The sequence below is a fragment of the Falco naumanni genome, chromosome 1 (genome assembly GCF_017639655.2).
Source record: "Falco naumanni isolate bFalNau1 chromosome 1, bFalNau1.pat, whole genome shotgun sequence".
NCBI lineage: Eukaryota > Metazoa > Chordata > Aves > Falconiformes > Falconidae > Falco > Falco naumanni.
In genome coordinates, this window is record NC_054054.1 from 54,606,763 (window position 1) to 54,633,098 (window position 26,336).

At 42.7% G+C, this 26,336-nt stretch overlaps 1 protein-coding gene across 9 annotated transcripts in view; it reads right to left on the bottom strand.

Moving 5' to 3' along the window:
• The window catches only part of RBM47 (RNA binding motif protein 47), an 82,115-nt gene that overhangs the window by 16,669 nt on the left and 39,110 nt on the right, over positions 1–26,336 (bottom strand). Inside the window, exon 1 of one of the 9 annotated variants that reach the window (XM_040594498.1) lies at positions 14,749–15,028. The exons of 7 other annotated variants lie outside the window; for them this stretch is intronic. The gene's annotated coding sequence lies outside the window, so the exon portion shown is untranslated. Of the gene's footprint in view, positions 1–5,209; positions 5,234–14,748; positions 15,029–26,336 lie in introns of those variants that run through there. One more of the 9 variants, XM_040594517.1, reaches the window with a different exon arrangement.

The window sequence follows — 26,336 nt, forward strand, 5'->3', positions numbered from 1 at the left end:
GACCCAAGGAGATGCACACGCAGCAACATTTGCTGCACCACATCAATTCCCACATATATTCAGGCATGAACTTTCTGCCCACTAGAAGTACTGTACTTAAATGTAGAGAGAAACAGTCTGAAGTACCTAAGGGGTAGGATAAGGCTGGCCTACAAAATTCCCAGGCTAGCTGCTGAAATTCAAACTTCTGCTGATGGTGACACTTGGCATCCCAATCCAGGGCTTATCATCAGGGGTCTGGCCACTGATTTGAGTGGAAGAGTTCATATTTCAAGCTTAAGCTATAATTTTATTTTGGTCAGTTAGTCATGTTCCCCTTGTATGAGGCAAGTTAATGTTCTGGGCCTGAAAAGTGGTTTTCAGGGTGGAGCTACTGCAGAGGGAGTCTGCACAATTCTCTATTGCTTAAATTCTTCCTAAGTGGCCTAAGCACATTAGAAATGGCTGGTTCCATTTGAAACGCACCAAAACCTGTTGGCTTCATCTTTTGATTGTGTTCTCTTCAAAGAATGACCATAAAGAAATAGAAAATAAAGGGTAACATTTCCAGCAGTACTCAGCATCTAGCACTGCTCCCCCTGACGTAAGTTGTAAGACTAATAGCTTCTATAAGGATGTATTTAGGACAGTGGCGAGCACTACTAAAAATCCTGCCTTAAAAGTCTTGTAGGGACTGGTTATGTTCTCCAGACACCAATCAAAAGCAACGTATTTGGGTTGAATAAAAAAAAAGTTTAAAAAATTACTCTAAGTATGTTCTTTTACTTCTTGCTCCTTTTCAGGAGGAAAACACCTGAAATTATTCTGTAAATTAACATCCTGGAATTTCCCAGGTTAAAACTTCAACGTTAATCAGATAATTGAACAGCAAATTTGTACAGTCAACAATTGGCTATAACTTCAGACTAGGATTTGAATTTATATATATGTATATATAACTTCTTATTTTCATCACTATCATTAAGAGCAATAACAACCACAGCCTAATTCTCCTAGCTATACTATACCAGTTCCCTTAGCAATGTGAATCTTACCTCACAGCAATTTTATGTACAATTTCAAAAATGGAGCTGAGATTACAATTCCCCTACAAAATAAAGTCACTTTGCATTGTGCAAACTTCCTGCCTATTCTGTTATCAACCCTCTCTGCATACTTCTAAGGCTTATTTAGTTTGGGATGTGATCCTGCAAAGGCTGTCAAAGGTACTGCTTGCATTATCCATAAGCACCATCAGTGTCCAGCAGTGAATGTCCCCAGGATGGAGGTCCCTAAAAGACCCCACCTCCTGGCCTAGAAGCTGCAAAAATAGTATTCAATGTGCTATCAATGATGATATCTTAAACAATAAAAACATGAAAACTTTCCCAAGCCTGGCACTTTACTTCTTGCCATTGCTTTTTGATGATCACAAGTGAAAATTCTGTTCATGCACATAACGTTTTCCTATGGCAAGAATGAAGAATGCTGATGAAGAAGTTATGGATGTTCCAAAGCACCACCAACACCCAGAGCAACCCTACCAAGATGGTTGTTATTTTCCCTGCTGCAACATGAGTTTTGTCAATGCAATGTGTGTTTCTTGAGTGCTTTTACGCTACTGAGTGCCAAACCAGCCATCTCAGCTTAAACCACTTCTAAAGGAAGTTTGGGTAAGCGAAACCCAGTCTCCTCCCTTATTTTATAATGCACTTTGCTGCAAGTCATTCAGAACTTTGTCCCAACAAGTTGTATAACCCGTGTGTGGTACCATTTGCACCAGCTCCATCTTTTACCTGGTCTAACTCAAAATAATTCTGTAACTCTCAACTCTTTCAATACAACCAGTCGCTGGCTGAGGCTGAAGTTATTATCCTGCAAGCTATTGAAGCCACATGTTGAGGAAAGCCGAGAAGATGAGAGATGGGTTGTGTAATCATTCTTATCAGCTTTACAAATCAGGAAACAACACAAGCCTTCCCTTTTCTCCAAATTCCCATATTTCAATCTAGTCAACAAAGTCTATGATTACCATGGTCTGACAGGAAAATGTGTGACATAAATAAAGTAAAATGTCACTTGGTATGCAACAAGTTTTTCCTATTCTGGATGAGCCAGACTTGATTGGAAACTTCTTGTGGCATTTGTTTACCATGAATGCAGTTAAACAGTGTTCTCTGCAAAACTGCTAGTACAGATAAGTGTGTCCTCCTCATTAACTGTCTGCTTTAAAAAGCATTATTTCTAGGAAAGAAAGAAGCACGAACTAGGACCTCACAAGGACCTGTCACAAGAAAGACAGGAAAAACAATCTTTTGCAACTGAAAAACAAAACCACAAATAGACTCATCTGTTAATTATTACATGGGAAAGATAAGACATTCACTTCTTGCTTTTTCAAAGAAAAATGTTATATATGAACAAGCTGATTTAATTGGGTCGTTGGAAATGTCTGTGAAAGTCCTTGCTGAACTCTGTGGAGTAGGGATATGCATGCACGCCTTTGTGATTTTTCTTTGTTATTATAATGCAGAACACTGTTTACATAAGTGTTATGGTAACATGTTCCACTGTACAGTGCAACCAAGAGTATCTAAAAAAGTTCATAAACTGGAGTTTGCTTTTCAGCCTTTCTGATCTCACTTTTTCAGCTAACTCTTCTGGGGATCCCAGAGCAAAACACAACACATCCTGCCTGTTCATACAAAGTCTACTGGATTAGTCAGTTTTATAACAATTAAAATAGCTTCAGACTTCTCAGTTTTTCAGTTCACCCTAATCTTAAGCACTATTTTTATTGCGACATTCTCAGTTTTGTGTTCACCACGTGAACACTGCAACAACGGGGGGCCCAACCTGCAGCCCTGCTTTCAGCAGAAGGCAGAGTTTTCAGGGAAAGCTGAAAGTGGCCCAACGTGTTCCCTACCCCTCGGGTCACAGAAATGAAAATCAGTGTAAACCATACCACAGTTGGGATCTGAATGTTTGCTGCTGAAAGTACATTAAACTCAAAGCATTTGGCTTAGTCAGTGGATGGGCGGGTGGTTTGTGTTTTTTTTTTCCTTTGTGCACTGACATTTGACCCCTTTTATAATATGCACCTTGCACCACTGAAACCCAATTAGTTATTTATTAAACTCAGGTACCAATGGCTGACTTGTACATATCAAGCTTTTAACTGCCTGTGTGCGGAGGAGAGGGGGATGAAAGGCAGTCGTCTTTGCTGTGAAATTCTGTCATATCGGCAGAAAGGAGCTGCAAAGTGCAGCAATTTGTACCTGACCTCTAATCTAAGAAGTTTGTGCAAACCTTTGAACCTTGGATTGAAAATGAGAAACAAGGTTTACAAGTACAAGGAAGAGATTTCCAGTACTTGTTACCTGTGCCCAGGGTTAATATTATAAATTAAAAAAAATGTTTAACCAAGGCAGAGACTCTCTCAGGAGGCACCATTCGTGTGCTGAGTTAATTCAAGACAATTTAAGTCTACTGAAATTACAGCTCGGTTGGAAATACCTAGGGTTTGGAAGTGAAATTTCTGTGTGCTTCAGAAAAGGAGTGGGATTTGAGACAGATGTCATGTGAAATTCACCTTTTGCTGACCTTAACTGGGATTTTTTTTTTTTTTTTAATTAAAAGCTGACGAAAGAAGACAAGCAACATTTGATTCAATATAACTTCTTCAGCAAAGAATAGAGCTGAAATGCAGAACTGAATAGAAATTATTTAAAAGAGTAGCAAAATGGCTCCTCCATTGTTAATTGGGGTTTCAAACATTTCTTTTTATCCAACACATTATCTAATCTTGATTATACAGTGCAGAGCTATATGTGAAACTCATGGAAAAATAATCAAACCAACATTACAACAAGCTCTTGATAGACAGTCATCTAGCATTGTCTTGATGAGCAAAAAGGACATGTTTTGCAGTTCTGTTAGATTAACCATGTTAATTTTTTTTAAAAAGCTCTCTCAACCCTGTCAGATACTGGCAAGGTCTTTGGTGTAACATCATCAGCTAAGACCAACATGCACCACCGTGGACTGTTTAGGGTGTGAAGACCTTCAGAGACCAGCTGTGATAATACAAAGGAAAAAGATGCCTTTCTGTACCCAGGCTGTTAGGCCATAAAGCATCACAAGGGATGGCAGTAACTTTTTGTAGCGACATCCCTCACATGCTCTGAGCACTGGCTGTCATCCATGGCAAGCTTGGGTGTGCAAAGTGTGAAGGAGCACTATACACACACGTTTTGAAACACAGCTTCAATCCTACCTAGCACAGGACGGGACACCATTATACACAACTGCTGCATCTGGTCCACATGTGAATGGACAATTTTGTCAATGCTTTTAATTGAACCCTACTTATAACAGCTATATTTCCTTTTTTATTATTATTTTATTTTTTTAAACAGGTTTTAGATTCAACTGATTTTTTCCAGATTTAAGTTCAAACTTCACTATTGTCGTCAGCACTGACCCCAATAAAGCAGTAAATGAACAAATGTATAAATGAATAAATAAGGGTGAACAGATTAACATCATATATCCTATGGCATACACAAGCCTTAAACATTCACATTCTGCCTAAGTAGAATATGAATAGAATAATATCAGAACTTGATTTTCTTAAAATGCTATCAAATTTTCAGTACACAGAATGAGTTGTATAGATTCCTTTGTAACAATACTTGCATATATACCTGCTTGCTCAATCTTCCTACCCACCTTCAATCTACACCCCCAAATTCTGTACCTGAAGCTGATAACCCACTTTTAAAGCTTGATTTTTATGTTGATCTCTTGAAAAGGCAGAACAAAATACCAGGCAGCACAAAAAGACGACAGCAGAGAAAGACCGACTGAAAACACAATGTCAGGTGGTTGTAAACGTCTACCTTTCACTTCATTAATTTAAGACAGTAGAAAAAATATCTCTGAGACACAATTTTATTTTATTTCCTCTGTCTAAAATATCGGGGTTAGTTTTCACTGTTCTGACATTCGCTTTGCTATTTGCTACACAAATTATTTTAGATATTCACATGTCGAGCTCATAGTTCAAGCTTAGAAGTAGTTGCTTCCTTCTCAAAAATCACTTTAGGACCCTCTAAAGGCAGGCAAAACCCAGACCTGATACCTTGACAATGACATATGTTTGGTCTCAACTCCCTGATAAATGAAAACCAGATAAAAAGCCCTACAGAGCAAACAAGATTTCCCTTACCTCTCTGGTCCCACGATCGAAGTGCGAAGTGCGACAGGTTAAGGGGACTCGTGCCTTTGCCTGAGCAACCTTTCTTCCTAATGGCAAGAGCTGGGTAGCCTGGTTATACAGTTTATGCATCTCTTTATTGGCTAGCGAGCGTTAGCCATTTAAATTCCTTGGGAGTCATTTGTTAAGGGCTCTTAGGCTGAGGCTAAGTGGGTGGGACGAGAGGAGAGGGGATGTTAGTGCTGCCAGATGCAGAGAGCTCTCCAAAGCAGTTTGAAGATTAATAGAAAACCATCTGCAATGAAAGGGATCTTTGGCGGGAGGGTTGGGTCCAACCTTCAGGGAAGCACAGGAAAGAGAAACCATGACATTTTTGCAGGGAGGAGGAATTGGAAGAGAAAGATTTTGTTCAAAATTCAAAACTTGGAGAAAAGGGAGAGAAACATGTACAAACAACTCCTTCCTAGCACAAGGCGTTGTGCAAATAGCTTGAGTTACAACAGATAAGATAAGAAAAGGGCATATTTTGCTTGACGGTATGAGGGGTTTTTTTAGTTAAATATTTAATTTTTTTTTATATGTTACTGGAAAAATTATTTCAGGCTGCCCTGAATTAATTTACCTTTGGTTGTAAGAAAAAAAAATGGTCTGCAGCTCCTGGAGTGAGAGGGAGGTTTGCTGATTTCGGCAGCAGCAGGACGGTAGGAGCAACTCAGTCCGTGCTGTGTACCCAGCGTGCACCGTCTCAGCAGCAAACACGGAAACTCAAACGTGTTTGCTCAAAAGAAAAAAAAAAGAGCCTGGTGCAGAAGTAAAAGCATAGGGGTGGTAAAACATGATTCATGACAGCAGAAATAGTCTGTACATAACAACGGAGCATTAGGCCCCGGGAGCACTTAGGCAAAGCAAACAACACACCTTCTCAAGCAGCCAAGAGGAGGAACTGCACCGAAACACTCTCTGGATGATGGATTTGCCCGGTCGGCAAGCAGTGTGCACAACCAGCTGGCGGGAAAACAGGGAGTCGGGCATGCCTTGGGAGACAACTTATTTCTGGGAAAGGACACTGCTCTGAGCAGTTGAAAAGCAAACAGCACATTGCAGAAGCCAAACAACTACAACTTTCAGTCCTTTCCCAGATTTTTTTACTAGCATAGCCATTTCTTTCTTTTTTGTCTCTTTTTTTTTCTTTTTTTTTTTTCCAAAAAGTAAAGCTTGGTCCAGATCTCCGGCCAAGCAACACACAGGCAGCAACTTCAGGGCATCCCTGTGTGGAAGAAGTGCTTCAACTTCTCAATGACAAATGCACAGTGGTGGATGCTGCAGAGGAAGTACTGTCAGTTTGTATCAGATGGTCCTACACAGTAATTTGTTTTTGCCCTCTGAGTGGTTCAACCTGGGCATGTAAAACTTAGAGACATCCTTGTACTGCAGAGTCAGAGGCTGGTCAATAGAGAAGAGGGGTAGGGGACTCAACAGGTGTAGATATAAGAACTCTAAAATTAGAAGGCTCCAAGTTAGAGAGAGAAATGTGGGGTGTGGAGGATGGCAAAGACTGGCAAAAGGAGCATCTTTGTGGCAGTTTCTGAGAGAGAACAGGAATGATAGCTGTTCTGCTTATGCCACGAACCCAAAGGGCGATTGCAATCACTCTGTTCTGGGTTCTTATACTTATTTATCCACAGTACTGTGACCATGGTGCATTAGGCCCTGTACAAAAACACCTGCAGCCCAGATCCTGGTCCCAAAATGCCTGCAACCCAAGTCTACTGTACAAGTCTTCCATCTTCAGAATTCTCTGCAAATGTTAACTCCTTAGCTACAAGAGCTGCAGAGAAGCAGGTACTGCTCTGTAGACTGCGAGTCTGCAGCATGGAAATTCAGTAGTTTGCCCAAGACTATGGAAGGAATTAGTCTCAAACCTAGGGATAAAATCTAGGACATTCTGCCAAAATCAGATCCATACCTCAATCCCACTGATCTATACACGGAAACAAGTACGAAATATTTAGCTGGTTTAAGCTTGCAAAACTCCCCTCCACCAGATTGATTTTTTTAAAGTCAGTATTCTTCTCTTTGCATTTTTCTGTTGAAGAACAAACTAAACTTTTAACCGTAAGCATTGTAGAGTGAATCCTGTCAGCTACAATCATGCATGCATGTACTTGAATGCACAGGGAAGACTATTCTGGTGTAAGTGGAATGAAAAAGCACTGATGCTAGTGAGTTGATGGGCTCATTTTTAGAAGGCTTTTCAATATACCTTGTGAGTTCAGACCAAGTAGGGAGGCCCCTCAAACCCTGGACTTTCATTTTAGCTCCATCTTGTTAGTTTCCAAGTTATGTTCCCATTATTGTTTAAAGCAATGAACATCAACAGATTAGGCTGATGCAGGGTATTCTGAGGTGTTAGCATCCCCAGTGGCAGAATTTGAAAATATATTATTTTGTCCTGCAGGTTGTGCTTTTATAGGGGACTTAACAAAGCTGGGCAGAATTCTGCAAGTGTCCCCCCTCAAGCTTTGCCTAGTGTTAGGCACCTACTTCCCTTCAGCTTCAAGCACACTGTATTCATAATGATAACAGGACTTTATCTGACTCTTCATGATGATTCTGGCATCATGAGAGGGATACACCTACAGCAGAGTGGGACAGTGTTAAGGACAAAGTGGGAAAGTGTTAAGGGCAGAGCCATCTGATCAGCAGGGAGGATGGAATCTGTACACACACACACACGCACACACGCACACAGATGCACGCACACTCCTCTCCTCATACAGCACCCACTGCTCTGGTATAAGTATATAAACACATCTTCTCTCCTAATGTACGGCTTGACTACAATGATGAAGTGTCACCCTCTGTTACAATAATACCATAAACATTTAGTTGTTTCCTCCTTCTGATGATTGATGGCTAAGCAGGGGCCATATTCTAGGAGATGCGAAAGAGAACAGTGAAGAGTCCATCCAGACAAGTCCATACCTATGTTTCCCATAGACCTTTAATTTCCTTTTGTTCTTTCCTGTTGTGGGATTACATGTGAAAGTTTTTTCCTAAATAATTCTTCTCATGAATGCAGTGATAGAAAAGGCTGGATATTTGAAGAACAAAGTGAGATTCCCTGGAATATGCTAATGCCTGTGAGATGGGGACCTTCTTCCTGACACAGAAAAGGCTTCCAAGGAGACAGTGTGCTTCCCCTCATCTGTCTCTCTTCTGCAAGCAGACACACAATCTGGCCTCCGCTGACTGGGTGCATTGGGGTCCTTGATGTGATGACAAGCAATAATAAAGCATTGGATCTGCTTTCTGGAATTTTTAGAAAGACCAAACCCAAATACCTTGGGAGATTCAGGGGCTGATCACACATGCTCATCATTTTGTTGGGGTGTTGTCATTTTCTGGTTGAGAGTGAGTATTTTTGATGATCATGGTAGGAAATAGGCTTTCAGGAGATATTTCAGTATGGCAGCTTAGCATCATGTGACAGCGGAGAGACGTGAGCAAGTGAAAGGAGAAGGGGGAGTAAGGAGTGAGCGGGGGGCTGGGTTTTATGGTTATATTTGGTCTGCAAAAACTATTGAGAGACTGCAGTGGAATGGGAAAGGAATGTGCCAAGTAAAATATTTCACTGAAAGGATGGATGAATTTAAGAGTGACCTGCAAAGTCTCGGTCTCAGAAAATCTTTCCGGTTTATCAGTATATTCACACGTAAGCCTGTCCTCAGCCACAATACAGACACACAAATTAGGCTTTCATAACAGACAGCCTTTTTCTTTTCCTTTTCATTCTCTTTTTAACAAAACCACTTTGTGTTTGGTGGAACAGGTTCTCACATGTTTGTAGAACCATTTTATTGCCTATTTGAATGTTTAAAGGGACAACACCACTTTATTTAAATGAATAACACGTTATTTTACACCTGTTCTTACACAATGAGAGTTAATACAGCACAATTCGTCATTTCCTGACTTTCATAAGTTATTGCAGACCAAAATCTGGGGAGATCCTTCAAAGAACATACAGTCTGTAGCAGGTACCGCAACACTTTGGGTTTTTATCAGGTGGATAGTATACAACAAACACACATATATGTCTCATAACTAGATAGTCTCCAGGGATTTTGAGAGGTAGTCAGGCACCCAGGTAGACACGGAGACAACAGCTTTTTCTGTGCATAACCTATGTCAGTGCTTTCACCTTTATCTTGCTACATCACAGAGGATTCACAATAAACTCCCTTGCAAAGGTGGACTCCCCTTCTCTCTGCCAGCCCCAGCCACATCCCCCATCCCAGCATGGAAAGGACAAAGTCACAGCCCTGAAGGTGTGGTCCTACCAGGGGTAAATTTGTCCAGGGACACCCTGGGCTTTTCTCTTTTGTTTTTTAAGCTTGGGTTTTTCTGGTTCATGGGAGCGAGAGTTGCTCTGATAACCTTAACGGTCGCTAGACAAAGTTTTTGCTTTATTTTTAGCAAACACTTTAATTGTCATTCTGCAATGAAATTCAGCACAGAGGATCATCCTGGAGAGCAGGCTCAGTTTCCCCATGTGCAACTTTGTGCTTTCATTTAAACTTGAAAGCAGGTTTATGTTCCAAAAGGTAAGAAGACAGATATTGAATAAACCCATGGAGTGCAAGAGATTTCAATTAGCACACAAAAGAAGAAGGAAACCAGCAAAACCCAAAGATTTTTTATACAGCCACAGGCATTATGTTTCTGTGGCATGTTTGCTTTCCATTAAAATAAATACAGAGTGGCATCTGGATAGACATATCTGGCAAGGGAGATTAATACAATGATCGTTTTCCAGTCCCTGGGTAAATAAAACACTCTGTGGGAAAAAAAGTTTAGCCCTCACTAGCCTGCTGTGGCTGCTCAAGACCAGTGTTTCACACCACACTTCTCACAAACATGTTAAACTGGCGCTGCCAGCGTGAGGTCCCACTCCATCCTTCCCACAGCCACCCTATGCAGCCCTCGCTTGTGCTGCCACAAGAATTTGTGTGGCTGCACTCTGCACACACGCTACCTGAGCACCTGTGCTGGCAGAGGGGAAGAAGAAGGTGGGACCAGTCCTTCTGCCAGTATTGCTGGCTTAAAGCATTTGTCAAATCACCAGTATTGAGCAAATCCATGGGAAAACAAGGGAAAGATTTCTTTTGAAGCCTGCTGAATCTAGTTTCACAGAATAGCGCCTGCTCTGGAGAAGCTGATGAGATTGCTCAGTGGGGTAGATGAGAGCCTTTCTGTAACACCACCGAGCTCACTGAACTATCCAGAGAGATCAGAGGGTAGAACAGCAAACTGTTACTCTTTGTAAGTTTGAACGCAGCATGTGAATTTTAGTGCTGCACTTATCAAGAGGCTGAAGGTACAGGAGGAATCAAGGAGGGAGGCACAGCACAGCAGTGTGAGCTCTGTGAGTCACTGAAAGGCACCTGGCGGCCACCTCCTGTGGCTAGCAGGGATATCCAGCCAGCACAAACCAACCATGTACCAACCAATTTTGGTAATTTAAAGGTGCCCAGCAAACAACAGTCTCACTGGTTCCCTCTGGGGCCTTTTTGCAAAGCTGAGCATCACAGGGTTTTGTGATACAGGTTCACAAGAGGGAGGACCAAGATGTCCAAACAGGAGGCTTCCAGAATCGGGGTATGAAAATGAGAGTGGCTAGCACACACGACCCTCATTTCTTCTCTTCCAGCAGTTGCTCTGTCCTTCTACAGGCCACAGAAGAATATAGAAGTATTAAGAGAAACAGCTTTTCCTCCAGCCAGCAGGCATCATCTCTGGTTAGGGCATGAGCTTTTCTATTCTAGTTCTTAATGTTGCATTGAAAATACGACAATAAGCATCACTCGGAAATTGTTTGTAAAAAGGAGTTATCAGATAAGGGAACCGACACAGTTTCCTTCAGGAAGACATATTTATTTTTCTGCCTCCCTGTAACACAAAGGAAAAAATTAGACTAGAGGAGACTGTAGGGAAGTTTGCTGCATCCATTAACTCTGGTGTCTCTTACATTATGTTTTATTACACATTCACAACTTCCATGTCTCAGAACACTGATTTATTGTCAGGATTAGAAAAAGCAGCTTTTGTTGGTGTCAGCAGAGTCTGAACTGCCATGCACAGAAAAGGCATCAGGACCAAGTAAGTCTGTGTTAAACAGACTAAGCTATATACCTGTCCTATGCTGCCAGGATACCTGGGATGGGACTTTACACGGTAAAAAGCTGCTGTGACTGAGCCACCCATTGGCAGCGTGTGCAGCTGTGAGTCAGAAGTGGGGTCACACCTCCTGGCCCATCACCCTGCCTTGCATGGTGCACTTTGTCCCCACGTCCCAGGGTGGATTTGCCTGTGCTGTCCGTGCTCTTGCCTTACCTAACCTCACCCCAGCGCCCCGGCTCCTCCTCCACCACTGTCTGCACACTGTCTGCTCCTCTCCACTGCTGACCTTTGCTACAGGCAGGCAGGATTTGGGTTGCAAACCTGCCTTTGGCTGAGCTTTCTTCTCAGCGGCCAGTGTTGTACCAGAAACCGGCTGCAGGCATGCTGTTCCCAAACCACAGCAGCTTGCTCTGTTTTGGGGCTGTTTTAAGCTACGCTGCCAGTCTAAGGCGTGCTTCTACAGTGGAGGAAACAAGATGGATTTACCTGTTATCCCACCAAACATGTTATCTACAGCACAGGCAAGCCCTAGAGCTGCATCTATAGCAAGCCACTCACACGGTGCAGAAACACAAGTGTAACATAAGCGGCTCTTGGTACGAACTTTGCAACCCTGTGGTAAAACCAGACTGTAACCAAACACACTGAAATAGTAAAAGGGCACTTTCACCCCTGCAGCTGCACGTGGGCTGAGGCCCACCGCTGGTGCGGGGCTCTCGAGCATCATTCCCCTGGCTGCCAAAGCTACCCCAGGCCATCCTGTGGGGTGGAGCTGGCCTAATTAAACCTGAAGGTGCTCAAGGGCTCTGTTAATGGGCAGCTCTCAGTAATCACAGGAAGGTGATTTTTTTTACAGGACTACGCTTCTGCTGTAAAACGCTTCTCTCGCAAAGACAGACCTCAGAGTGCTGTTGACATAACTTACCTCTATAGATATTTGACAAGATAAAACAGGCAAAATATCTGTGATTTCAAGGACGGTAATAGTTGAAATGGCTAGGAATGAGAAGAACGGACTGAATGGCTGTGGTTATTAAATCCATTAGTTAAATTGCTCTTTCCCTTCCTTGGTAAAGAAAATGTTTCTACAGTGACCTAGGATCTGCCGCGCTTGAGTCACTGACAACACCTAAGCAGAAGGTATATCTCATTCAGGATGCACCTAAGCCCCACACTTCCTATCTCTAGGGGAAGGTTTGTATATCCAAGAGGGCATTCCCCAACTAGCAATAACCAAACCCTTAGGTTCAGACTCAGAAGGTGCATAAAAAGGTCCTGAGACAGGAAGATCCTGTCACTTCGGCTAAAGGAGGGGCTGGAGACACTGAATGAGGTCTTCTGAGCAGCACCCACACTCTCAGCTCTGCCCAATCTATCTCTCATATTGCTTTTCTGCAGGGTTGATGCATGTAGACCCTGGGGTTGCCCAGGGTAGGGACTGTGGGAGAGTTCACTTGTTTTGCAGGGAAGGAGAAAACTTCAGCTAAAAGATTGTGCACTGTGCTGCCTTTGGGTCCAAGGAAGAGACCCCAGCATGTTTTATTTGTTAGCAGAAATGTAACCAATGGGAACTACTGTCCCTCAACTGTTGGGCACAAGTAATGCTCACCAGGCACCTGAGACATTTGCTGTTTGCATGGAGTCATCTGCAATTAAACAGGAAATTGCAGACTGTCAGCAGGTTAACCAGGTGACAAATAAGCATAATCCTGCATCTTATATACTCCTTTTTTTTGGAAAAACAGAACAAACAAAAGAAAAACCCAAACAAAAAAACCCAACACCACCACCTAGCCAAAAAAAAAAAAAACCAAAACCCAAACCAGTTAAAATCTCAGGAACTTTAAAAGGTCAGTGACTTTACCCTTCTCAAAAACACGCAAGGTAAACTCCTAAAGGAAGCACATTTAATTGGTGGCAATACACATAGGTTGCATTTTGAAGGTAAGCATGTTACCAAATGCCCAGAGAAAGAGCTGCTACAGTCTCCGTGCAGCTGAAATGGTTGGAATCTGACCTTTCTAGGGTTGTGTGCTGTGTTCAGAGCACCACTGGAGGTAAGCAGAGACCTACATTTGAGGATATTGTCCTTCTGCTACATTGCTGGGGATTATTCCAAAAGAAAAAGGAACACATTTTTGTGCAGTCTGTTCCATTCTTACCCCGTTTGATTCACCAGTACACAATTTAGCACATAATGTCTGAATATGAATATGTAATATGCTGCTGTCTAGTACACGGATTAATGTGGCAACAACCAGGTTGCTACCTGTCCTTCACCTGTCCAAATACTCAGACTTCCACACCACCCTTAAGGACTGAATTTTCTATCTGTATAAGGCATTGTTTGCTCTGTTTATATTTAGGGATGTATGTGAAGAGATGGCTGAAATTGTATTGCTGTATAAATTAATCTGAATGAATCCAGTTCACTCTTGCTGCCAGATGTTTGACATGAACCATGTTACATCAGGGATTTAATTTGATTTCTCATATGTTTCATGGTATGAAACTGGTGCTATATACAAGGCAGTGCGTGCCAGAAAATACAAATAAAGCCATCAGGTGGTGAGGTTTCCCTTGCTTGGCCTTTGTAAAATGAAGCAAAACCTTTTTCTGAAGATGTACCACAAAACCAATGAAGAGTAGTGAGGTTATACTGAGGCTTGGAGTGCTTTTCTTTGGAAACCATTCTTTTGGGAACAATTATTGTTAAAAATGAAACCTAAGAGGATTAAAATTGCCTTGCATGTGATTTCCTAAGCATAGTGATGATGCCAACAAAAGAAATTTCCTTACACAGTCACTTCACTGTGCTACGTCACTTCAGAGAGGAAAAAATATAATATTTTGAGTTTCTGCATTTACTCCTGAAAAGACCGTTTTATACATGTGAAAAAGTTACTTTTGGCCTGCTATTGGTCATTATTTAAGGAAACATTAAAAGAGCAATTGCAGAGTGTAGCGTAATAGTTGCTGTACATGCCATGTACACCTCCACATTGCAGAAGGACGCTTGTGACCTGGAAGAACAGGACCCTCCACAATGACTGCCCATTTCTAACAGAAACACTCAGTTGTACTGGGAGCATAGCCAGCTTCACAAAATAAACAACCTTCCCGTCTAAAGCATAAGACAGCCTATTGTATTTAGTGATGAGGAAGAGAGATTTCCCTGAAACAAGGATTCTTCATAACCACCTCCTCAGTGAATGCTTACACTATGTTTTAGGGCATCTACTGCTGCCCAGGAGGCTGACACAGGTGACTCACTGACCAGGCTCCCTCTGACACAGCCTGCATGCCTCCTAAGTATCATAGGAAATATAACCATGACCATAATACCACCGCACGGTACAGTTACTAACCTACAGGTTGCTCCTCAGCCAGCCAGCAGCAGGAGGCTTGTGCCCCACTAAGCCGTTGCGTGCCCAGTGCCGCGTCACTGCTGTGTCCCCAGTGCCCAGCTGCCCGCTGCTTCAAGATCTCAGCCAGGGAGTTCTTAGGTCACGGAGAACCAACGAGACAAACCCTGTGCTTTCAGATGCTCTTTTACTGAAACTATCAAGGGAACCTAAATCATTACAACCCCTAACAAGGACCGACCGGAGCTGATTAAAGGGCACTTTACAAAAGGTTCCTCCCTGAGTACACTGTGATCCTGTTTTGCCAAGAGCAACCAGCTTCCCTTCTGCCTCTGCTGGCCAAAGGTCAGCATGTCAAAGCGAACGAAGTCCACCAGTAGCTCGTGGTTAAATGGCTAAAACCACTCCAGCTTACTGCAGGTGCTGCAGAAGTAAAGCTGCTGTGACACTCAAAGCTCACAGATATAAACTACTGCAAAATTTGGAAGGGGAAGGAGTGCAGTCTGGCATGGAATACAAACAGTATTCGCCACTGTAACTGAGCAAACAGGCAATAAATAGACTCGTTAGCTTTGCCTGGGAGTTAATTTTCCTGTTTGCACATCCTAGCACTTGCATACTCTTCCTGGTTTCACTGAATGTGTGGCGTTCCCACCCTGGTTTCCTAAAAACGGCCCCATGCCCCACCCCAGGCATATGAGCCCACACCGTGTCTGCCAGCCCCTCTTCTCCCCATCCACCGCTTGTGGACTTGCTGGCCAGTTGCAGCCAAGCAGCACATGGATGGAGGTCTCAGAGCTCACACAGCTTTAGGAAAGCCAGGGCTAACTCGGAGAGATCAAATTTTTATGTGACTGAGGAACAGGCAGTTTGAGCAGAGAGTTTCCCCCACCTTGAGAAGCCAGCAGGGCTGTATGACCCACAGGTGATGGCACCAGCAGCCGCCCAACCTGCAGGAAAGGGACGCAGAGAGGAGCAAGGGAGGAATGCAAAGGGTGGGAGGGTGGGAGAAGCTGAGGACAGAGGATGGAGCTGGAATTGCTCTGCATTCCTATGGTGATACTGTAGAAAATCAGACAATAAGTTCTGCGGTTCACAGATCAGCCACTTATAATGATGTTAAATCCTCCAGTCTTTGTCTGTCAAATTCACGCTGAGGTAAGTAGGAGCTAAGCATGCTCCAGAACCATTGAAGACTGTATAAGTGCCTAGATATTGGCCTGGGGAGGTCTGACTTTAAACACCCATGTCTTAAAATGACAACATAAAAAAAACAGTTTCATCTTTCAGACACCAACTTTAATCATTATATTGCCCAACTCACAGAAACCTTATCAAGAGTGCACAGAAAGTACACAGTTACATTCTAGTCCGGAGTAAAAATCAAATTGCTGAGACTATGCTACACTTCCATTTCATTAAGCATGTAACAGTTTAATTATCCTAGACCCTAAAAACCTCCTTCTGTCTTCAGAAACACTAAATTTAGGCTTCCTTAAGTATACTACAGATACAAATGTAAAGTTACTGGAAAGTCAGAGAAGGAGTAATGAAAATATCTAAAAGCCTGGCCTACAACAGAGACTCAAAAAAAAAAATGGATTTTTGCACTCGTGGAATGGGAGGTCACGTATGGAAAATCCTGGCTGCTGGTTTTGCTATTTTCAGTTCATTATTAGATGCATTGTTTCTAGAGAGCTGTCTTCCTTCCTTCCCTCCTTCTTTAGAAAGAGGACAATGCACAGAAGGAATGGTTTGAAAGAAATTGCTTTTCTCTTATCTTTTTCCATCTTTCAGTTGCTCTTTATAACAGTGTTTAATTTTAAGGCAACAGTAACACAGAAGACGTTTTCAGGAAGAGCTGAGCTGCTAATAAAACAAGGGCAGGTAGAAATCTGAAGAGTGGACAATGCCCTTTAGTAAGAATGTATAAGGGAACAATCCCACTAGTTGTCTGCTTGGTGGCTTGGAAACCCCTGACAGCTCACGCACTGCACAGTACTGTGCATTTATTTCAGTGAAGGGAAAACCCAGTTTATTTATTATCCCATTACAAGGCTTTGTTTCTGATGTCCTTACTCTCAAAAGCAGCAAAGCACCAAACCAACGTATTGTTTAATATCAAACAATGCTCTTGCTTCTCATCAGAACAGGGAAGCCAACACTGCTCAACTGCACGGCCAGAATGAATGTAACTATAGATTTAGACTGGGCTTATCAAAGAAAATTAGGAACAACATGAAAGCAGGGAAAATTTATAATAGAAGCAAAGGGAACCCATCACTACCTGTCAGGAGTTTCTCTAAGTGCCTGTCAAGCTGGGAACACAATGTTTTACAAACCCCAATGTCAGTTCTTAGCTCAGAAAGAGGAACCAGCAGCTGGAGATGTGATCTGGGAAAAATGAGTATGTTGCAGTTAGGTGGCAGAATGGCATGCAAGAACCCCACCTGATGTAGCCAAGGCACAGGTTGCTGCTGGGGGTCTCATCTTGGGTGGGTTCTCTGCCCTCCTGGCTGAGCAATTCTTTCTCTTGGTTTGGTCCCAAAATACATCCTGGGCATGAAAGTTTAATTGAAACTGTGAGTTCTTCTGAACACTTTTCGTTCTAGTCATGTATGCTCTCCACCAAAACTGTGCTTTGTTTAAAAAAAACCCTCAACAAGCCATAACATAAGCACATAACCCCCTACTTGGCTCTTGGCTCTTGAGGAGGAGCTGCAGATACTCCCTTCTGAAGTAGGATCACAGTTGTTCCTACAGGGGAAGGAGAAGGAGATTCCTGGTGGAAGAAGGGCTGGACCACTGATTCACCTCCATTGAGCGGGGGGGGGGGGGGGGGGGGGGGGGGGGGGGGGGGGGGGGGGAGGCGGGGTACATGTGTCCTTTGCATTGCCCCAGTCGGTGAAACCCTCTGCCTGCTTCAACCCCTGGAGCAGCTCAGGGCAGTCCCATGCACTCCGCACATCTGTACCATGTGATAGCTCGGTTCTCCTGGTTATCCTCTGTCTTGATCCACTGACCATCCACACCGCATCAGTGCTTGCTTTTGGGTCCTCTTGTAGACAGAACTGGCCTGTTCTTCCTGAACAAAGTCTGTGTGTGGCTCCAGGGACAGACAAAACAGACAAGCCCGCGCCACGTGTGGTTGCCCGGGCTGATGCAGCAGTCTTCCAAGAGGATCCCTGCACGCACCAGTGTCCCTGTGCGACTCCATGCTGTGCCCAAACACACCCCCTGAGTTTCATGACACCCTTCTGCTATGCTTCAGGAGCTGACAGCTAACAAAAAGCAACTGAGAAATTACAGTTATGCCTTTAGGACTAGGAAGGTCGTCACAAGCACTGGAGAAGACCTGAGACACGTGCTGTGTGGATGAGCCAGCCTGCTCCAGAGGGGTTAGCAGAGCACCACAGCTTCTGATATGGATAATAAATGTATATTAATTTAAACTGATAAATTGTCTGCTACCTACTTTTTGTTTTTCCCTAAACAACTCAGCATAGTTCGTAAATGTACGTGAAAACTGCTAGTTTGCTGGTTACAAAAGTTATTCAAAACAAAAATAACATCCAGTAGGCTAAATAAATTTGGAAATCTGTGGTGCAAGTTGCAAATGTTTATTGTCAAAATCTGAAAGACTTGGTGTGATTCTACTGAAGCCTACCAGGAAAAACCTACCCTGGGCTCAGGTGAGGCAAAACTTGCCTTCCTTCTGGTTCCTTGGAAGCGGAGTAGTTATGTGAAATGTAGGCCTACAACAAAAAGGTTATTTCATTTGTAAATGTGAAGAAACTTGCAACTAGCATCAGAGCATTTTGAGGGAGGTATAACCGTTAATATACACATCCCCATGCCTGCCCCCTCTCATGGGCATTTGCAGTGCAAGTGGTGAAAAAAACCCTACACAAATGAAATATGGAGCCTTCCCCTGGAAAGAGACAGGCAAACAACGGAGACGGAGACACCTCATGGCACAGCCCACCGCCCAGAGCCTCACATCCCCAAACAACACAAACGAAATACCGTGCCATGGCATGCAGCTAGTACCAAAAGTGCCCTGCTGCTAGTGGGTGAATGGGAAAATCATATTTCACAAACAGATTTCAGCAAGGGGCTCATGCTTTGGAGAGGAGAGAGAGGCTGTGCAAAAGCAACGGGCTATTTTTAAAAGTCAAGCCAAATGCTTGAAGAAAAACTTCTAAAAAGTAGCCGCCAGCACAGCTGTGTTTATGGGTCTATTCAACCAGAGAGTAGCTGGCTCATAGACTCTGAGTGCAAGTAATGATTTAACATCGTGACCCAAGCATGAAGCTGGAACACACCGTGAAACGATTTTGGCAAGTGTATATTTAATGAGTCAGTGCCCTGTTATCTGATGGCGCGTTTTTACATGGTGGGAGCTATTTTAATTGCCACATTATAATCTGAGAAGCTGCAAAGGGTTGAATGCTTCCCTCTTCAGTACCAGCCCAGTCAACACCAGTCATGTTTTTGCATTGTGTCCCCCTCAGCAAGGCAAAATTGCTGCATCTCCACTAGACCTATCTGTGATAGAGCTGGGTATGGAGCCACCACGCACACACCCTCCGGACAGATGGAACTATGAGATGGTCTGCAGTTCTCCTGCCCTTTGCTATGTATTTTCCTTGCTTTTAGGCTTGGGGAAGGAGTCCCATCTTCCTGGTATTTGTGTCTGTTCTTTTTCACATGAGCAGCCAGAGGAATAAATGAGAAATAGAGCATGCTCGTGAATCAGAAATAAATTCTGTTTGAAAGCTGACTTGAACAGATTAGCCAGACGGGTGTGTTTGTTCTGGTGATGGTTTTCTTTAAAAAAAAAACACCTCCCAGCCTCTTTACTCAACCACACGTTAATTTTCTAAAAAAAAACCCCAAAAATATTTGACCCTATCCATCTCTTACTGACAGAGCTGACAGGAGACTTACACACACTATAAATTAGCTATACAACCAAAACCTGCTACTCCCAAATATTTTTATAAATAAACAGGAAAATTTATTGCACGTAAAAATGTAATATGCTTATCGAGGTCTCAAAAACCTGCCCTCACAGCTAAAAACATTTAACATTTATAAAGCTGCTTAATTAAAAAAGCAATGGGTTTGTTTTGTGGTTTTTTTTTTAATCAGATGAAAGTTATATCTGGAATGGTCAAATGCCAGTTGCCAAGAGCTATGTGGAATGGCTCCTCTGTCTGGAACTGCCATCAGTTCTAATATCAAAACTCCACCTGCAGTTGTTGTAGTATTGAGCATTAACTGTATTCCAGAGTCAAGGTGATCAGCAGGATTAAAGAGGAGAAGCAGAGGGAGGTTGCACTCATTGACTTGCTTGCAAATCTGTTTGTCAGGTCCTTGCAGGTGACCCCCCCTTACACAAACTTGCAGATCTCACATGCTAACAGTCTGAAGGACACAAAATAGAGATATTTTCAGTATTTCACTTCCCTTAAGAAAGATGTGCCTGCTGTCTTAACACAGAAACTAGTCTATAAGTTAGAATAGTGCTTTTTAAAATTACTTGGACTTCACTCACAAAAAAATAACATTAACTATAAGTAATTTACATAATTACAACTCTGGAAAACCTGAGTTTAAACAAAAGAGCAAAATCCCTAGAACTGGATTGGACAAGCAGAAAAACAAAAGGAAGCCACAGATCCTATCTCCCATAGCCTGGCATGTTAGCACAACTCTATTCCCAAAACACTGTCAAAATCTGACTTCCTAAAACACCGTCAAAATTTGGCTTCTCCACAACAATCTTTGTTTGTTTGTTTGTTTGTTTGTTTGTTTGTTTGTTTGTTTGTTTGTTTGTTTGCTTGTTTGTTTTTTCCTGGTGACATGCATCTCCAGGATACTCAAAAACAAAACCATCAGGCCTCAAAGTTCAGCACCATGATAAATTTAAGTGCCAGTTAATAACCTGCCAAGCAAGAGCAATCATGGACTCTGGACTCAAAGTCTAGTGAGGTTACTGGGGAGAGCGCTACGTGCCCGGGGCTAATGGAGCTTTGCACCATGAAGTGTGCTATGGGGTGCTAACGCAGAGCACCTTCCCTTCATCAGGTGGGAGTTTAAAAAGGCTACTCACCTCTGAAAGGGAAGAACTCATGAAAGTATGAGTTTGCCAGTTTTGCTAGTGTCCATCAGAAATTCTAAGGTTTGACTAATAATGGGTATTATGGAAGTTTTGAGACAATTCCTTCTTGACTTCTTTTTAACCTAATTCTTCAGTTTTCCATAAACCAAACCTCTAATTAGACTCATAATGCAGCAAAGTACCTAAGCAAGTGAAAACAGTTTAAATCTCTTCTACATCAACACAATTACAATGTGTTTAAAATGGCACGTGCTGGGCGGGGTGGACCCTACTTGCCTCTCCCAAAATGCAGCCAGAGGTCTCAGTAACCTCCCTATCACTGCAGTTAATGCACAGAAGAGTTTTCATGTGGCCTTGAACACACTCCCAAGTAATTCAACAATTTCTTTATTGAAACTTCCTTGTTTAAATGCAAATGAAGAGCAGACCTGAACCTACAGTGTTGAATGAACATAAACTGAAATGCTTTAACTAGATTTCATTTCCATGCCTTCCCTCTTTTCTTCCGTGGGGGAGATGTGTCATCATGAAGTTTAAAAGAATGCTCTCTATGTATCCTGCTTCTGTTTACAAAACGCTGCTCACCTTTCTACCTGTCATTTCAAAAACTAACTGAAAAGAAGCACGTTCTTCACTGAAAAAAAGTCCTTTACCTCTGTGCAGAAAGCAGTCGCCGTGAAAAACGCCCAGCTGCAGACAAGTACATTAATCCAATTAGTGAGAGTCATAGTGTTTGTATGTAACATCAGCATTAACTCACCGGCCATTTACATCAAAATATTCTGCAGAAAAAAGATTACTACCTAGAGTAAAAAGACTTAGCATATAGAACAGCACCGTATTAAACAGCTGTGCATGGCTCTACTTTTAATGTGTGCTATCTGCAATCATGGAGGTAGTACAGAATCACAGTGGTGGTTTTCACCGTGGCTGATCAGAAAGAAATTCTTCTCTTCAGCTCGTTGGAGCAACTGCACAGCACCAAATGGACCAGATGGGTCTTGGTTGACTTCAGTGCAGGGTAAAACCCCGCTAGGGCTTTGCAGAAAAGGACTGTACCCTATTGAGCCAGTCACAATATGTTTCTGCTGGAATTACTGACCATTCCCCTTATCCCCAGCTTGTGAAGAGGGGGGAGTGTATTGCCTGTAAGTCTCCGGAAATCCTTCGCCCTCGGGTGTGGTACATCTGGTATTTTGGTGTACAGAGGATATCACAGCATGCTGAAGCATAAGGTCCTTCAGAAGTAGAAAGATGAAGAAAAGGGAGAAATCCAGAAGACAGGCTTGTTTAGCACCTTTTTATTGTTCTTCAGCACTGTCGTCCTCGATTTCCCCTTGGATGATCCCTCTCTGCTATGGGGTGTGATAAGCCTCCAAGACAGGCAGCTCCTCGGGTGTCCAGACAGCTGGACATCAGCCGTTCTTGCTACTCTCCCACTCCCTTCCCCCACCACTCTCCCTGCTTATTTCTGTGATATTGTTCTTCTCCACAGGATCTTTTCACAGGGTTGTCTTGAGACTCCAGGTACCCAGAGCTCCTCCACTGCCTTCCACCCTTCCCCTCAGCAGAGGGCATCAGGGGTCCCCCATGTGCACCCCCATTTCATGCCCTCTCCACAGAGAGCTCTGGGGTCAATTGTACTCGTTTGGGAAGATGTGCTCAGCTTCTTAAGCTTCTCCTTGGTACTGGAGTATTGAGCGTTAACTGTCTTCCAGAGTCAAGGTGGTCACACGGATTAAAGAGGAGAAGCAGAAGGAGGTTGCACTCATTGACTTGCTCAAGCTTCTACCTACAATACTGTTTTTTTTCAGCCACTGTGATTACGCCTGTACTTACAGCATTGCACAGTTTTAAACAATGTCCCCCTTGCTAGGAGATTCCCACCTGACTGCTGACACAGAGCTAAGCTTTGTGCTTCAATATTGATTGCCAAGAAGTTTTAAGTAAAGATGGAGTTGCAGTAACACCTCCAATACTCTCTGTTGTACCTGCTCCCTGCCACCCGTACAGATGGTACACACCACCAAGCCAAACAAGCTGTCCACCCAGTAATCCCAGGCACTCTTCCCACATCTTAGTTCAGATGTATTGCCTGAAGAGACCTGTAGAGGTCCATAGGCACATCCTATACATTTTTAGTACTACAGCCTGAGTTTTCCCCTGCAACTCCATTCAGAGCCAGCCTTGCCATTATGTCTATTTAATGGCCCGGGCAGGCATAGCCTTATCAGATACAGCATTTACTCATAAGCGTAGCCTGATGAAGCCCCTTCAGCATGCAGTACATAAAGGCAATGTAGTTCCCAAGGATAACATTGGCAGGAATAAACATGATACCAGGTAGAGAAGGCTTTGCAGAAGCAAGATTTTAGCTATCAATCCCATCGATTAACACCAACGGACTGATTAGGCCCATTAAATTCAACATAAAGCTGCCTATCCATGAATTTTCTATTGCCAAGTCCTTAGTTTCAGCTTTATTTATTAAGCTGTCTGCCCACACAGAGCTAACTACAGGTGTGGTTTGAATGTCTCTGGGAGCTGTTCAAGTGGAAGAGCTTCATGATAGAGTGGCTACCCTGAGTATTGGTTGGAGAAGCATTAACAAAAGTGCCATAAACCAGGTTAGAAAAAGCTGTTTCTAAGAATTACAGAATTTTTACATAGCAATCTTCCCCTTAAAGCATCCCTAATTTTCAGGTGAAAGTATTCCATTCAGTAAAGCTTAAGAGTATCCCAGCTGACAGTCTGTCTAAGGGCTGCTTTCAGCTGCAATTACAGAAACTGCCCAGAGGAAGGAAGATCCAAGGAAGATGTGTTTTTTTTCTGGAGACCATTAGAAAAATACATCACTGCTATAGCGGCACAGCATTTGTCTGATAATATCTGTGCAGGAGTTAGGAAGGACTGGAATAATGATGTTTTCTGCAGCTTTTCAGAAAGAATGAAAAGTCAGCAGAGGCTTCACATCTATAACACATGATTTCCTTCACTCAGCACCCAAAAGGTTTTGGTTTGAACAATGGATTTTCATTTTTAAGCCACATACTCATTAGATACAATCTGATGACCTCTCCAACTTGATTCCCTCCAAATACAAAGGTTAAATGGCACATCAGCTTTTGCTCAGTGTCTTCTGTTTTTCACTCTCATAGTCTGGGAGATGTAGGGGAGAAGACCAGTAAATCCACATTAGTCAGGGTACTGTAGCATGAGAAGTAAGCCTTTGTTTAGTCAGCCATTATAAAAATTACTTCTGCCAAAATTATTGTCTATTATTTCTACTTTTTCCTTCCAGCGTGAAAGAAAATACTGTTGGATATTGACAGCTGTTGTTAAATATTGGAAGTAAAGGGAAACATTGTGACCCAGCATTGGGGAGGGGAGGGCTGCCATTCATTTGGATAGATATGTTTAATCATCAACTATATACTGCACTCTGACCTGTGCAACATCTGACTTTGGATGAGAAAAACGTTCTGGGAGTTATTACTGAAAGCAACAAATTGCATAAAGAAATATTCTCACCAAAAGAACACATTGCAAAGAAGAAAAAACACTAAATCAAGATCCAAGCATTCGTTTCTCATTGACATCACTGGGAACTGCATATACATGCATCCAGCACAAAATAATTTTGCTAATTAAAATAATTAAAGTTACTTCATTTTGCAGAAATTATATTTCAGCTGCAATTCATGTGTTAATGTTCTGCATTATTTTAGCAAAATTGAAAAGCTGGGTTTTCAGTGCATTGCTAGCACTTATGCTTAGCTGGAAGCGTGCAAGTATAAGTTTGCTTGTCTCTAATCACTGTCCTTTAAGGTTTGCATTTTACCTGATCATTTCATTCACCGCAATAGAAAGAGGAAAACCAGCTTATTGTCACAAAAATTTGCTTCTAAAACAGCTCTGAGAAGCTTATTTATTTCCCTCAGAAAACACTCCTATAAAAGGCAAAAATCCCCCAGTAAAATTCACACTTCTGTCTTAAAGAAATAAACTACTTAAATGCTATTTTAAATTGCTCCCAAAGTAACACAAAGGAGGTATTCTGGTCATGTGGGTGTTGTGCAACCAGACAGCTATAGAAAAGATTTTCCAGTATTCAGAGAGAAAAGCAAGGAGCTGCATCTTCATAGAAGGCATGAGATTCCTGCCAGAGACCGCAGAGCTGCTTGTTTTTCTATCTCAGGCCCAAAAGCACCTGCAATGGTCTTATCCAGGTGCCATGTGGCTGCTGTGTCATGGGAAAGAAAAATAATGACTATGAAGGTTTCCACTCATGGTATCTTCTTAAACAAAGAGGTCCAGAGCAGCAAACCGCAAGTAACCTGCCTGATCCAGGTGATTTGTTGTTTGAAGTCTTTGTAACGGGGAATCAAGGAAAGCGCTTGCAACATCTGACCAGTGGTGTGATGGCTGCTACACAAACAAGTACAATAAACAAATGAAGGCCGCTGGAACAAGCGCTCAAGTGCAGGACATCACTGAGCACACAGCCTGGATGCTCCTCATGGCACCCTCCCAGTGAGAGCCCTGTCACCCACCTGTGGAGAGCAGGCGCTGAGGCTACCCTTGTCTCTGCAAGGGCACTGCTTGGTATGCAGGGTCCTGGTGCATGCAAACAAGCTGAGAAACCCTGACACTTTCCAGGGAGAAAACAGCAGAGTTTTGCCATGCCCCTGTTACTCTTCTCTAGTCTTGGTTGCATGGGGTGTTCTGTTTGGCAGGGTTTCTTTTTTTGCCATCCCAATATTTGGCACCTCTGTTGAGAGTATCGCTCCCTTCCAAAGTATCTAAAGAGATTATTCCCATTATAATATATCACTTTAATATGGTCATTTCTGGTTCAAATATAAATAGGCAATTCGGAAAAGCGTCACTGTGAGATCTTTGTGGGATCCATGATATTTTATTTTGCATAGGTCTAGCAATAACTCCTGCATCACAGCGACTGCCTTTAAGGGTGACAAGAGACTTCTTTTTAACTAGCGACTCTGTAACCAGCCCAGGCTAAGCATTATTCTTGGTCTTTTCCACCTCATATACCCAGAAGAAGATTCCACAGACCAGGCTATCCTTGTGATCCCTGTGCAGCCTGCTCCTTTCAGTGTACGTACACAGGTTTAACCAACTGAAACTTGGTAAACAGCTGTGCTGAAAATCAAACACATGGAATGAAACATGCTCACTTCATTTTAGTGCGTAATAATATATTATTATTATTATTATTTACTGAAACAATTTAAGTTGCTCAGAATTTACAGATACTTATGACCCTCTTGCCCTGAAACCTATCTCATGATGTTTTTACCTGACTCCTTGATTCAGAGATGGAAAGGAGTTGTTGTTGCTCTGAAAGAAGTCCTCTGTAGTGCAAACAGGACTCAAAGACGGAACAGATTTTGTCAACAGTCCTATTTCTTCCAGTTAAGCCACATAATCTCCCTTATAGTCA